Raw genomic sequence first — 14,430 nt, 5'->3', positions numbered from 1 at the left:
ACTATTATTATTGTAATATTTATTGAGCATTTAGTAGGTGCCGAGCAAGTTTTGGAGAAAACACAGACATGGTGTCTGTCCCATGAGGAAACAACTCATAATTTAAGTACGGGTGAAAAGAACACGATACAATAAAAATAAATAGCAATAAGAGCACTGTAAAAACAAAATCAACACTCAAATGAATGTTTAGAGAAGGCCTGGAGCAGGGATTCAAGAACCTCCACTGCTCCAGAAAAATGGTCTCACCTTTCCCATTGCACTTGAAGGTCTCAGCTCTTGCCGTCGCCAGGAGAGTACAGCTCCATGGGCTTCTGGGAGTCCAGTAAGGAAAAGAGTATCCTGGCCATGGAAGTTTTGGTTTTCTTCTCCCTCTCTGCTTCTGTGGTTGTCTTTACTCCTGTACTGGTTGGAAAGGCAGGGGGAAGAAGAACTCTTGGGCTCTGACCCTCTTCTGATTGCCTTAGAATTACGCCCAGGCAGGCTTACACCTGATTAAGGACCCTGTTGTAAGAGAAGCAAGCAATTTGCTGAATTTCAAGATTGCCTGCAGCTGGGACATGATAACCAAAGCCATGGATCTCCATCAGTGATGAAGCTGAATGCTCTCACTGATTTCTACTACCTAAACTGCATACTTTCTAGGCAGAAAGGGTGAAACTGGATTGAGAAACTGGGTGACCTAATGGAAAGAGCATAGGACTGGGATTTGGGAGAACTGGGTTCTAATCCTGTCTCCTCCACTGTTCTGCTTAATAATTTTGAGCCCATCACTTCACTTTCTTTGCCTCAGTTTCCTCAACAGTAAAATAGGGATTCAATAACTGTTCTCCCTCCTACTTGTGGGACAGGGACTGTGTCTGACCTGATAATCTTGTATCCACCCCCAGCTTAATGCAGTGCTTGGCAAATGCCACTATTTTATTTATTATTTATCAGGAAGGCCAGCATGTCCTAAGAGACTGATAGAGCATGGTATGATATGACACGGAGTTTCATATCAACTTCATCTACCAGTCACTGTTATCTACAACCCTCCTGGCTTCACCTCTGCATTTCTAATTAATTTTTCTCCTTCTCCAACCACACCAACTCCAATTTATTGCTATCCCACACCCTTTCACTCACCAACTTCACTCGATTCTCCTCTAACCAATATGATCACTTCTTAGTTTTATTTGCTACCCACTCTTCCACTGTAGCAATTTACGTTATAGTCAGCATAAAGTGGAAAGAGAGGATCCTAAAATAATGTCCCAAAGTGCTGCCAGCATAGTACATGCTCTGCACATAGTAAGCGCTTAATACAGTTGAATGACTGGATAACAGCATCAAATGAATGCACAGACAATAATTCTGTTCTGTGGTGAACTTAAACAAAGGTAAATGGGGTGGATGGAAGAAATATTTTAAATTCTAGACTGTGAGCCCACTGTTGGGTAGGAACTGTCTCTATATGTTGCCAACTTGTACTTCCCAAGCGCTTAGTACAGTGCTCTGCACACAGTAAGTGCTCAATAAATACAATTGATTGATTGATTGATTTTAAAGATAATTTAGGTGAAAAGGCTCAAGAGAGTTGTCCAAGAAGTGTCCACTTGATTACCTTGTATCTGTCCCAGCATTTAGTACAGTGCTGACACAAAATAAACAAAAATGATGTTATTATTATTTTTAGAAAACATGTCAATCCAGGATTCAGCAAACAGAAATGGGGTGTCTACCACCCCACAGGACACCAAGAACTCAGACCTCAACTACTGCAGAGGAGAAAAATGGCCCTTCCTTTGTCATTCCTCTTTCTGCTCCCACTCTGCCTGCAGGAGGGCCTGAGTACTCAGTGGAGAACACAGAACAGGTGTGGCTGTCTGACACTCTGGTGACAAAGACCTGCGTTTTACATATCAACAGCTTGCAGTCTCCCTTCATATCAACCCAGCCCACTGTTTACTCCAAAGCATTCCCTTCTTTACTCTCAAAGACCAAGTACCAGCTTCTATTCAGCAGTTAATCATAGGAACTACAGATTAAGCTGTTATTGTTGCCTTCAACTTCTCTTATAAAGATTTAATTTCTCTGACCTCACCTTGTTCCCTTTCTAGCCTGTTGTGAGCAGGGATTGCTTGGCTGAGTGGAAAGAGCATGGGCTTGGGAGTCAGAGGACATGGGTTCAAATTCCAGCTCTGCCATTTGTCAGCTGTTTGACTTTGGGCAAGTCACTTAACTTCTCTGGGCCTCGGTTACCTCATCTGTAAAAGGGGATTAAGAATGTGAGCCCCACGTGGGACAGCCTGATAACCTTGTATCTATCCCAGTGCTTAGAAGCAGCGTGGCTCAGTAGGAAAGAGCCCGGGCTTTGGAGTCTGAAGTCATGGGTTCAAACCCTGGCTCCACCAATTGTCAGCTGTGCGACTCTGGGCAAGTCACTTAACTTCTCTGTGCCTCAGTTACCTCATCTGTAAAATGGGGATTAAGACTGTAAGCCCCCCGTGGGACAACCTGATCTCCTTGTAACCTCCCCAGTGCTTAGAACAGTGCTTTGCACGTAGTAAGCGCCTAATAAATGTCATCAAAAAAAAGTGCTTGGCACATAGTAAGCACTTAAAAATACCATTATTATTATTATTGTCTCTGTTACCAAAGTGTACTTTTCAAGTGCTTCGTACAGTGCTCTGCACACAGTAAGCACTCAGTAAATGCAATTGAATAAATGAATGAATGAACGAACAGATGAAATAACTGAGGCACAGAGAAGTGGCCTATCTTACCCGAGGTCACACAGCAGACAAGTGGCAAAGCCAGGATTAGAACCCAGGTCCTTCTGACTCCCAGGCTCATGTTCTGTTCACTAGGCTATGCTGCTTCTTTATCTTCTTTACAAGTCATTTGTCCCCTGCCCACCCCACACCATCCCAGTCATGTCACTTCTCTATAATCCTCCCTTTCCTGTCTTTCCCTTCTCTGATTCTAACCTATTCACTCTTCCTCTATCTTTTCTTTTCAGGGACCCCTTGCCCACATCCTCTTATCTCGCTTGGAACTCCCTCCCCATACATATTCGACAGACCACCTCTCTCCATCCCTTCAAAGCCTTACTAAAATCATATTTCCTCCAAGAGACCTTCCTTGACTAAGCCTTCATTTTTTCCTACTCCCTCTCCTTTCTGTATCACCTTTGCCGTTGGATCTGTACCCTTTAAGCACCTGCTACTCACCTCATCCTCAGCCCCACAGAATTTACATTTATATCTATAATTTATTTTAATGTTTATCTCCCCACTTAGGCTATAAGCTCCTTGTGCACAGGAGCTTATACTACTGTACTATATGTCCCCAAACAGTACAACAGTCTGCATACAATAATCCCTCAATAAATACCATTAATTGTTTAATCAATTTGGGTGATCATCCTGGAGAAGTGACTTCAGAAGGTCACAACATTTGAGAGCAAGAATTGATAAAAGTGCTAAGAACTGTAGGTAACAGATACAGTAGTGCAGCAAGGAACAGTAAGTCCACGATGATGGAGTTACTGGCCTGTCCAGACACACTAGTAGAACCTTTCAACCCCAAGGACAGTTCTAGGTTTTTGACCGATTCAGAAATTTGGCAACACTTGGTTCTGCAGCTTTTGCAGGGCAAAATGATCATGATTGATAGTTGTATTTTCCTCTTTCCCACATCCTTGATATCAGCAAACTATTTCTCCAGCAGCATCCAGTTAACTTAGATGTGGATTTCTGACAGGTTACTCTATCACCAGTGGATGAATCAGTGTCTCTGCATTGATTAAATAGCTTTTACTTGAGTGCCAAATCTCCTCTGGATTAAAGGATGACTTCAGAATAGGTGGGCAGTCAGTTTTACCTCGTCAGATGAACTATTTGAAGAGCGTGAAGAGCCACTCCAACAATCCACATGGGTACTGGTGGCCCGCATATCTTCAGAAGCAACCTAATTTGTGACACATAGGCTCTGGAGTTTCTTCTGCCACTCTCCAAGACTCAATGGGAAATGGAATTGGCTTCTTTCTTGCTCCCTGATGTCACTTTCACATCCCACCTCCCTGATCTGTTTTTTTCCCTCCCTTTGAAGCCCATATCAACTGCCTCTACCACCACTCCATTTGTCAGTTATGGTCATCTTACCCCCCCACCCCCAACCTTCCAACTTTCAGAACCATTCTGATTACTTTCTCACATTCCTTTCTCCACCCCTATATTAATCATTGGGGACTTCACTAACAGTTTACCATTCAACTGTATTTATTGAGTACTTCTGGTGTGCAGAGCACTATACTAAGTCCTTGGGGGAATACAGTATTAACAGAGTTGGTAAAAATATTCAATGCCCATAAAAGCTTAGACTCTAGAGAGGAAGACAATGTGGATATTCCTGATGGCACTTCCATTACCCACTTCCTTTCACTTCTCAACTCAACTGACCTCCTATTTCACCCCACCTCGTTCCTTCTTTCACTTTCCCATCTTCTCCAGCCGTATCTCTAAAGGAAATCTCCCACCTCCTGTCAAATTTACCCCTTCTACTTGCATCTTTTCTGTCCCGTCCCTTTCCAGTGGCTTCTTCCCCACGGCTTTCAAACATGGTTAAATAATAATAATAATGATGGTATTTGTTAAGCGCTTACTATGTGCAAAGCACTATTCTAAGTGCTGGGGAGATTACAAGGTGATCAGGTTGTCCCAAGGGGGGCTCACAGTTTTCATCCCCATTTTACAGATGATGTAACTGAGGCACTGAGAAGCTAAGTGACTTGCCCGAAGTCACACAGCTGACAGTTGGTGGAGCTGGGATTTGAACCCATGACCCCTTGACTCCAAAGCCCGTGCTCTTTCCACTGAGCCATGCTGCTTCTCAAATCTCCCCTGTACTAAAAAAAAAAGAAAAACTTCCCCTGACCTCATGACTCCTTTCAGTTATCATCCCCTCTACCTCCTACTATTCCTCTCCTAACTCCTTGAAAGAATTGTCTACACTTAGTCTCCTCCAACTTACTCTCTTCCTACTCTCTCCTTGAACTTCTTCATTCTGGCTTCCACCCCCTTCACTCCACAGAAATGTCCGTCTCTAAGATCAACAGTGACCTTGTTCTTGCCCAAACCAGTTGCCTGTACTTCATGATAATCATCCTTGACTTCTCAGCTGCCTTCAACACTGTCAACCACCCCCTTCTCCTAGAAACATTTTCTAAACTTCACTTCCCTGACACTATCCTCTCCTGGTTCTCCTCCTATATCTCTGACTGCTCCTCAGTTTCTTTCACAGGCTTCTCCTCTGCCTCCCTCACTCTACTTGTGGGACTCACTCAAGATTCAGTCCTGGGTCCTTTTCTATTGTCCATCTACATGGATTCCTCTGTAGAACTCATTCATTCCCACAGTTTCAACTACCAGCTCTATGCAGATGGTTCCCAAATCTACATCCCAAGCCCTGATCTTTCTCCTTCTCTGCAGTCTCACATTTTCTCCTGCCTTCAGGACATCTCTACTTGAAAGTCCCACTGACACCTCAAACTTAACTTGTCCAAAACAGAACTCCTCATCTTCCCACACAAACCCTGTCTCTCCTGACTTTCCCTTTACTGTAGACAGCACCAACATCCTCCCTGTCTCACAAGCCCGTAACCTTTGCATTATCCTCAACTCATTTCTCTCATTCAACCCACATATTCAATTTGTCATCAAATCCTGTTGGGTTTTCATCCACCACATCGCCTACCAGGCACCATCTCCAACTTTTAAAATCACTTTGATCTCTTTCTCACATTCCTTCTCTCTTTCTCCATGCACAGTCCTTGGGGACTGTGACTTGATCTCTCCTGTCTTGCCACCAACCCAAGTTCCCTGCGCACAGTGAGTTTACCATCTTGGGTTCTAATCCTGTCCCTGCCAATTGCTTGCTGTGTAATCTTGGGCAAATAACTTCACTATTCTGTGCCTCATTTTCCTCAACCATAAAATGGGGATTAAATCATACCCTCCTCCCACCCAGTATGGGACAGACTCTGTGTCCAACCTGATAAATTTGTATCTACCCTGAGGTTAGAACAGTGCTTGACTTGTAGTAAATGCTTAACCAATACCTTAAAAAAACAGGAGAATTTGTGGTTGTGAGACAAAATATCTCAGGGTACACTCTGCAGCAGTAGCTGTTGCTATACCCTCGACCAGTTAGCATCCATTGTTGATTATAGCCATCAATGCTAGAGCTGGCTAGATATGATTTGGGGTGACGTTAATCATTGGAAGAAGGCTTGTGTGAGGAGGTGGAATTTAAGGAGGACTTTGAATTTGGGGAGGGCTTTAATCTGTTGGTTTGGGGGAGAAGGGGAGTTCAGGATGGGCAGAAAGCATGGAAAAGGGGGAGTTCTTCCTCAGTGTATGGAAAATGGATGAAATGGATGGGGTTTCTGAGAGGGCAACATTGTTACTATCTTTAGGAAGAAAAATGAGAGAGCTGAGTGTAAAGATTTGTGTGGGGTCTTACTGGTTTGCATTCCTTCAAAGATTGCAGGAAGAAAATGCTATAACTATAAGCTCCCTCGTTAGGTTAAGCCCATCTTGTAGCCCAACTCAACTAGTGCATCATCCTCCTTGTTGACCTCCCTGCCTCCAGCGTCTCCCCCCTCCAATCCATATTTCACTCTGCTGCTTGATTATTTTACTTTAAAAAAAGGGGAAGGCCTTTGGGAGGAGATATGATTTTAATACGGCATTGAAGGTGGGGAAAATGATTGTCGGATATGAAGGCCTTTTATCTGATCATCCAGTGCCAATTAATAGAGTGGAAAGTGCCTGGAATTTGGAGATTTCTGATCTCCGCGGAGCTTCAGGTAGAAGTGTAACCTATAGGCCCTATTGAGAGATGCAGGAACCACTCCCGGGGGTTCCAGGAATTAGATTATTGAATGTTTTCTTTTAGAGGAAAACTTTTTTTAGGTGGGATTTGCAATGAAGCAGTCTGCATTTTAAAGGTGAATTCCTGCTTTAAGCTGCTTTTCACATAAAGAACATTACAAAACAGATATTCTCTTGGAGAATGGCTGGTGGGGGGGCAGGCAAGTGCCATTGGTTCTTTGAAATTTCATTCTAGACAGGCCCAGATGAGGTGAGAGTCATTAGAGTCATACCAGACCAACATCTAGAGAAAGCAGTCAACTTCTTTAGAAGCAGAAGGACCTAGTAGAAAGACCCCAAACCTGGGAGTTGAGACCTGGGTTCTAATAAGACATGCTGAAAGGAAGGTCAAATTTCCCCTGACAGAGTAGAAGGGCTTATTGGTTTTTTTAGCCCTGAAACTGGACATCTCCTTCCCCCTGATGTCCAAGTGCAATTTCATGATCATCTGGACTTCTGTGTGGGTAGGTAGTTACTGACTGTTACCAGGACCTATTTCCATGAATAGTAATAATAACGTTAAACACTATGTGCCAAGCCAGGTACTAAGCTCTGGGGTAGATACAACTTAATCAGGTCGGACACAGTTAATTAGTCCCCGTCCCATGTGCAGCTCACAGTATAAGTAGGAGGGAGAACAGGTATTAAATCTCCATTTTACAGATGAGGAACTGAGGCCCAGAGAAGCTGATTTTCATGAGCGACATCACACGGCCGATATATGGCAGGGTCAGGATTAGAACCCAGGTCTCCTGGCTCCCAGGCGTCTTTCTGTGCTTTCCATGTGGCCACGTTGAATTCCTGTCCCTTGGGAACTTTCCTCTCCTCCCTTTCTAAGTGTGCTCTATCCTTCTTATTCCTCCAGCCAGGAAGGGACTCACCATTTAATAATAATGATTTAACAATAATAATAGTAATAGTGGTATTTGTTAAGCATTTACTCTGTGCCAGGCACTGTGCTAAGCACTAAAGTAGATAAGAGAAGCATCTAGAGAAGCAGCATGGCTCAGTAGAAAGAGCCCAGGCTTGGGAGTCAGAGGTCATGGGTTCTAATTCCGGCTCCACTACTTATCGGCTGTTTGAATTTGGGCAAGTCACGTCACTTCTCTGTGTCTCAGTTACCTCATCTGCAAAATGGGGATTCAGATTGTGAGCCCCATGTGGAACAACCTGATCACCTTGTAAGTGCTTAGTAAGTGCTTAACAAATACCATCAATATTATTCATTATTTATACAAGGGCTCACAGTTCCACATAGGGCTCACAGTCTTAATCCCCATTTTACAGATGGCATACAGTGTAAAAAACTCCAATCACCCTGCTACAAAGTGGCCACTTTTCCCTATTGATAAACAGTTCGCCCCCATCGAGTTCTCATCCTTATTGGTGGAAAACAAAACAAAAAGTCCCTGAAGTTCTGCGTGTAGTTGTGGGCCCCACAGGAGAGCATGATAAGGCTGGAGGGTCTACAAAGAGTGGCAAATGAGGTGATTGGGTTGATTCATTCATTCATTCATTCAATCCCCAGACCTAGATAATAAAAAGTGTGGTTTTGGTTAAGCACTTACTATGTGCCAAACACAGCACTAAGAGTTGGGGAAGGCACAAGATAATCAAATCAGCCAGAGTCCATTCTGCATGGAGCTCACAGTTTAAATAGGAGGGAGAATAGGCATTGACTCCCCATTTTATTCATTCATTCATTCAATCATATTTATTGAGCGCTTACTATGTGCAGAGCACTGTACTAAGAGCTTGGGAAGTACAAGTTGGCAACATATAGAGACAGTCCCTACCCAACAGTGGGGTCACAGTCTAGAAGGGGGAGACAGACAACAAAACATATTAACAAAATAAAATAAATAGAATAAATATGTACAAGTAAAATAGAGTAATAAAGACGTACAAACATATATACATATATACAGGTGCTGTGGGGAGGGGAAGGAGGTAAGGCGTAGAGATTCCATATGAGGACAGGCCGATAGGTAGGAGTCTTCTGTTTGGCAAGGTGCAGACGGAGAGGATGTGATGGCAGTTTACGAAATCCCGAGGCGGGTGTGCAGGGTGGGCGGGATTGCATTTCTCCAAATCCCCTAACTGCCGTGGGGGGAGACCACTGAAGCCTTAAAGGAGCAGGTTCACAAGACATGGAAGGACACACTTCTTCCCGCAGCAGATGGTCACCATATGGAATCCGTTATCTTAGGAAGCCGTGCAGACTGAAAATATCGGCAGGTTCAAGAGGAGGTCTGGGTAAATTAGTTGTTGAGCAGCCAGGAACGGGCTGGATAAAGGAAAATTAGGCCTGGAGAGATAAAAAGTTAAAGATCTTAGGTGGTCCACTCCCTAAACATTAGAAGGGCAGACCAGGAGGACATCATGCCTACCACTGTTAAAGATGGCTGGGTTAGAGGAGACTTTGATATGACCTAGAAACGGAAGTACTTATGTCCAGTTCAATGATATTATTCTATTTATTTATTTATTTATTTAACTTGTACATATTTATTCTATTTTATTCTGTTAATATGTTTTGTTTTGTTCTCTGTCTCCCCCTTCTAGACTGTGAGCCCACTGTTGGGTAGGGACCATCTCTATATGTTGCCAACTTGTACTTCCCAAGCGCTTAGTACAATGCTTTGCACACAGTAAGCGCTCAATAAGTACGATTGAATGAATGAATGAATACTGGCTTTGGCCTTCTGTGTGACCATGGAAAAATCAATTTAACTTCTCTGTACCTCATTTTCCTCATCTGCTGTGAGCCCACTCTTCTACACTGTGAGCCCACTGTTAGGTAGGGACTGTCTCTATATGTTGCCAACTTGTACTTCCCAAGCGCTTAGTACAGTGCTCTGCACACAGTAAGCGCTCAATAAATACAATTGATTGATTATCTGTTCTCCATCCCCTGTAGACTGTGAGACTGTGTGGGAGGGTCTGAAATTATCTGGTAGCTTACCCAGTGTTCAATACAGTGCTGGGCTCAGAGTAAGCAATGTACAAATATCATTAGTTAAATAAAAATAATTATTATTATTGAAAAGCATTATTTGTATTGAACAGGCTTGACCTGAGTTCCTCAACCAAATGATAGTTTGGAATTTTATAAAGAATCCTCACTGAAAGTTCAGTTCTTTTCTATTTACCAGTTGGACCCTGTTCAGAACTGTAGCTTTCATTCACAAAGTCTAGGACTTTTTAAATTCAGTTATTGAAGGGACTCTAATTTCATCAAATATGAAAATAGTTTCAGGTAATTTGCCCCCAGAGGAGCTTAGCCTTAGCAGACTGATTTGGTAAGAGGACATAACTTTCCTCATAAGTAAGCAACAGAAGACTTTCGACTAAATGATATTTTCTTTGAATTTAATCCTCATTCTCAGCTTGAAATGCATTAGGAATCTAATTTGGATGTTACGTCTTAGAGAGTTTAGATGGGGACACAGTAACACTACTGATGCCATTTTTCTATTTTCTTTTCTAATCGAATCTGATAACTGAAGCTTTATATAAGATTTTGTTTCAGTAACAGGTCCAAGACACTTGACGAAAGTGCGTGACATGTTTGCCTTCCTGGATACCCATGATTAAGAACTGACTATATAATAATTACAGTTGCATTTATTAAGCATGAACTATGCCCTCGGAACAGGGGTAGATTCTAGATGGTCAGTTTGGGTACAGTCTCTGACCCACATGAGGCCCACAGTCTAAGAAGTGTGGAGAGCAGGGATCTTCTCCCCGTTTTACAGATGAAGAAATGAAGCACAAAGAGGCTAATCGACTTGCCCAAGTTCACACAGCGGGCTTGGATTCAAACCTAGGTCTCTTGATTTGCAACCCTATTCTTTCCCCTACTCTGCCTTCCCCCTAACATGGGCTCCCGTCTAACAGGAAAGCAGCGTGGCTTAGTGGAAAGAGCACAGGCCTAAGAGTCAGAGGTCCTGGATTCTAATCCTGGCTCTGCAAAATGCCTGCAGAGCATTTCACTTCACTGTGCTTCAGTTTCCTCAAAAGTATTCCATACCTGTTCTCCGGCGTACTTAAGACTGTGAGCCCCAAGGGGGACATGGACTGTGTCTGATTTAATTCACCTGTATTTCCCCCAGCACTTGAACCAGTGTTTGACATATACTAAGTGTTTAACATATAATAATAACAATAATAATAATAATAATGCTGTCATTTGTTAAATGCTATGTGCAAAGCACTGTTCTAAATGCTGGGGTGGATACATGGTTATCAGATTGTCCCACTTGGGGCTCACAGTCTTAATCCCAATCTTACAGATGAGGCAGCTGAGGCACAGAGAAGTTAAGTGACTTGTCCAGAGTCACACAGCTGACAAGCGGCGGAGCCAGGATTAGAACCCATGACCTCTGACTCTCAAGCCCAGGCTCTTTCCACTGAGCCACGCTGCTTCTCTAACAGGAATGTATCCTTGTCATTCTCTACCCACAATCATCCTTATCATTTATGTTTGTGCTGACTTATATACTCCACTTATCGTTTGTGAATCCTTGAGGAGAGGGATCATGTCTACTTAATATATTGTACTCTCCCAAGATCTTAATAAGCACTTAATATATATGATTGTTTGATGGATTGGTCGCAGAAGATTCCCTCCCCTCCACCAGTCAACCTTATCTATTAAGCACCTGTTATGTGCAGAGCCCTCTTAGAGAGCCCACAGAAAGAGTAAAACATAAACCTCCAGTTTACGCTCCAATTAAAACATTAGGAACATCAGAAACAAAGAATTTCAGCACTTCTGAATAACAGAGACATGCATGCTTATGCTTACCCTGCAGTTACATTTTTGCGCTTGACTAAATAAGGCAAAAAAAAAAATCCATAGAGGACTTGAGATGACAAGGCATTGGGAATGCTGGTACTTGCCGGAATACAGGCACACACATGCAAAAATAGAAAAAAAAATATGATTTCTATTTGTAGAAGACAGGGTTTATAGAAACCCTGTTGATACTTGAAATACTAACCAAATCTTTGTGTTTTCTTTGAGGTGATAATTCTCAGGCAATAAAAATACTTTTCTGCAGTTCTCTTGAGAACCAACTTCCCAAAATATGAATAGTTTAGTAGCACCCCTGAACTGTTCAAAAGTATTTCCGGTGAATAGGATCTTTACCCTTGGGATAGGGTCTTGTCCTCTATGTAGGACAAGAGGTATTAGGAAGGACATTTTGCTATAGTTAGCCTACTAATATAACTCGCGAAACATCTTTGCCCCGAAACAACAACCTAAATAATATTACCACTGAATCTTTTAAGCCAACCAAATGGAAAAAAACAAAACGTTTTAAATGGAAAGGTGGCCTCTGATGGCAGCAGCAGTCATAGCTGTGGTTGAGACAAGGTGAAAGAGCCTCAGTGGAGGTTCCTGGAGGAAGGAAACAAAGGAGGAGGAAAAGTCCCTGCCTCAGCAAAGCTTTCTCTGGGAACACTGGGCCTGAATGAGAAGCCCCCGCCTCCTTGACTGGGCCCACAGTGATCACTTCCCTGATGCCTCTTCCTCCTCTTCCTTCTCTTCCTCCTCTTCCCCTTCCTCATCGCTCTCCCAAAACCCCTTTCTTTGGAAGAGAATTGATCTGACCTGTGGAGGTGATTTGGGGAGTCACACTGGGGCAGAGAGGGACAGCAGCGCTATCTGTCACAGAGCACTCCAGCCTTGCCTCCCCCAATCCAAGGGTCCCCCACTGCTAGGAGAACTTTACTAAAGTAGCCTTGAAAAAGGCAATCATCTCTGGTGGAGGTCCTGGGACCATCCCCAGGAAACCAGTTCTGACAATTAGCTGACCAGCAAGTCTAGACTGTGAGTCCATTGTGGGCAGGGACTGTCTCTCTTTGTCACTGTATTGTATTTTCCAAGTGCTTAGTACAGTGCTCTGCACACAGTAGGTGCTCAATAAATACGACTGAATGAGTGAATGAATGAGGGTGGGACACTTTGAGAAGCTGCGTGGCCTAGTGGATAGAGGACTGGCATGGGAGTCCTGGGATTTCTCATGAAATCTCTCACTCCATCCCTTCTCCCCTCCTTAACTTCCATCTTCAACCACTCACTCTCCACTGGTTCCTTCCCCTCTGCCTTCAAACATGCCCATGTCTCTCCCATCCTAAAAAAACCCTCTCTTGACCCCACCTCACCTTCTAGTTATCGTCCCATATCCCTCCTACCATTCCTCTCCAAACTCCTTGAACGAGTTGTCTACACGCGCTGCCTAGAATTCCTCAACAACAACTCTCTCCTCATCCCCCTCCAGTCTGGCTTCCGTCCCCTTCATTCCATGGAAACTGCCCTCTCAAAGGTCACCAATGACCTCCTGCTTGCCAAATCCAACGGCTCATACTCTGTCCTAATCCTCCTCAACCTTTCAGCTGCCTTTGACTCTGTGGACCACCCCCTTCTCCTCAACACGCTATCTGACCTTGGCTTCACAGACTCCGTCCTCTCCTGGTTCTCCTCTTATCTCTCCGGTCGTTCTTTCTCAGTCTCTTTTGCAGGCTCCTCCTCCCCCTCCCATCCTCTTACTGTGGGGGTTCCCCAAGGTTCAGTGCTTGGCCCCCTTCTGTTCTCAATCTACACTCACTCCCTTGGTGACCTCATTCGCTCCCACGGCTTCAACTATCATCTCTACGCTGATGACACCCAGATCTACATCTCTGCCCCTGCTCTCTCCCCCTCCCTCCAGGCTCGCATCTCCTCCTGCCTTCAGGACATCTCCATCTGGATGTCCGCCCGCCACCTAAAGCTCAACATGTCGAAGACTGAGCTCCTTGTCTTCCCTCCCAAACCTTGTCCTCTCCCTGACTTTCCCATCTCTGTTGACGGCACTACCATCCTTCCCGTCTCACAAGCCCGCAACCTTGGTGTCATCCTCGACTCCGCTCTCTCATTCACCCCTCACATCCAAGCCGTCACCAAAACCTGCCGGTCTCAGCTCCGCAACATTGCCAAGATCCGCCCTTTCCTCTCCATCCAAACCGCTACCCTGCTCATTCAAGCTCTCATCCTATCCCGTCTGGACTACTGCACCAGCCTTCTCTCTGATCTCCCATCCTCGTGTCTCTCTCCACTTCAATCCATACTTCATGCTGCTGCCCGGATTATCTTTGTCCAGAAACGCTCTGGGCAGATTACTCCCCTCCTCAAAAACCTCCAATGGCTACCAATCAATCTGCGCATCAGGCAGAAACTCCTCACCCTGGGCTTCAAGGCTCTCCATCACCTCGCCCCCTCCTACCTCACCTCCCTTCTCTCCTTCTACTGCCCAGCCCGCACCCTCCACTCCTCCACCACTAATCTCCTCACCGTACCTCGTTCTCGCCTGTCCCGCCATCGACCCCCGGCCCACGTCATCCCCCGGGCCTGGAATGCCCTCCCTCTGCCCCTCCGCCAAGCTAGCTCTCTTCCTCCCTTCAAGGCCCTACTGAGAGCTCACCTCCTCCAGGAGGCCTTCCCAGACTGAGCCCCTTCCTTCTGCTC

The 14,430-nt window shown here is 44.5% G+C and overlaps 1 protein-coding gene across 3 annotated transcripts in view; it reads left to right on the top strand.

The window, feature by feature from the left end:
• Positions 1 to 14,430, top strand: part of GABRG3 (gamma-aminobutyric acid type A receptor subunit gamma3) — a 423,309-nt gene that overhangs the window by 83,602 nt on the left and 325,277 nt on the right. The gene's annotated exons all lie outside the window — the stretch shown is intronic.

The sequence above is a fragment of the Tachyglossus aculeatus genome, chromosome 18 (assembly GCF_015852505.1).
Source record: "Tachyglossus aculeatus isolate mTacAcu1 chromosome 18, mTacAcu1.pri, whole genome shotgun sequence".
NCBI classification, from domain to species: Eukaryota; Metazoa; Chordata; class Mammalia; order Monotremata; family Tachyglossidae; genus Tachyglossus; species Tachyglossus aculeatus.
The sequence above is the reverse complement of the archived record's forward strand: the minus strand, read 5'-3'. Positions and strand labels throughout refer to the sequence as shown.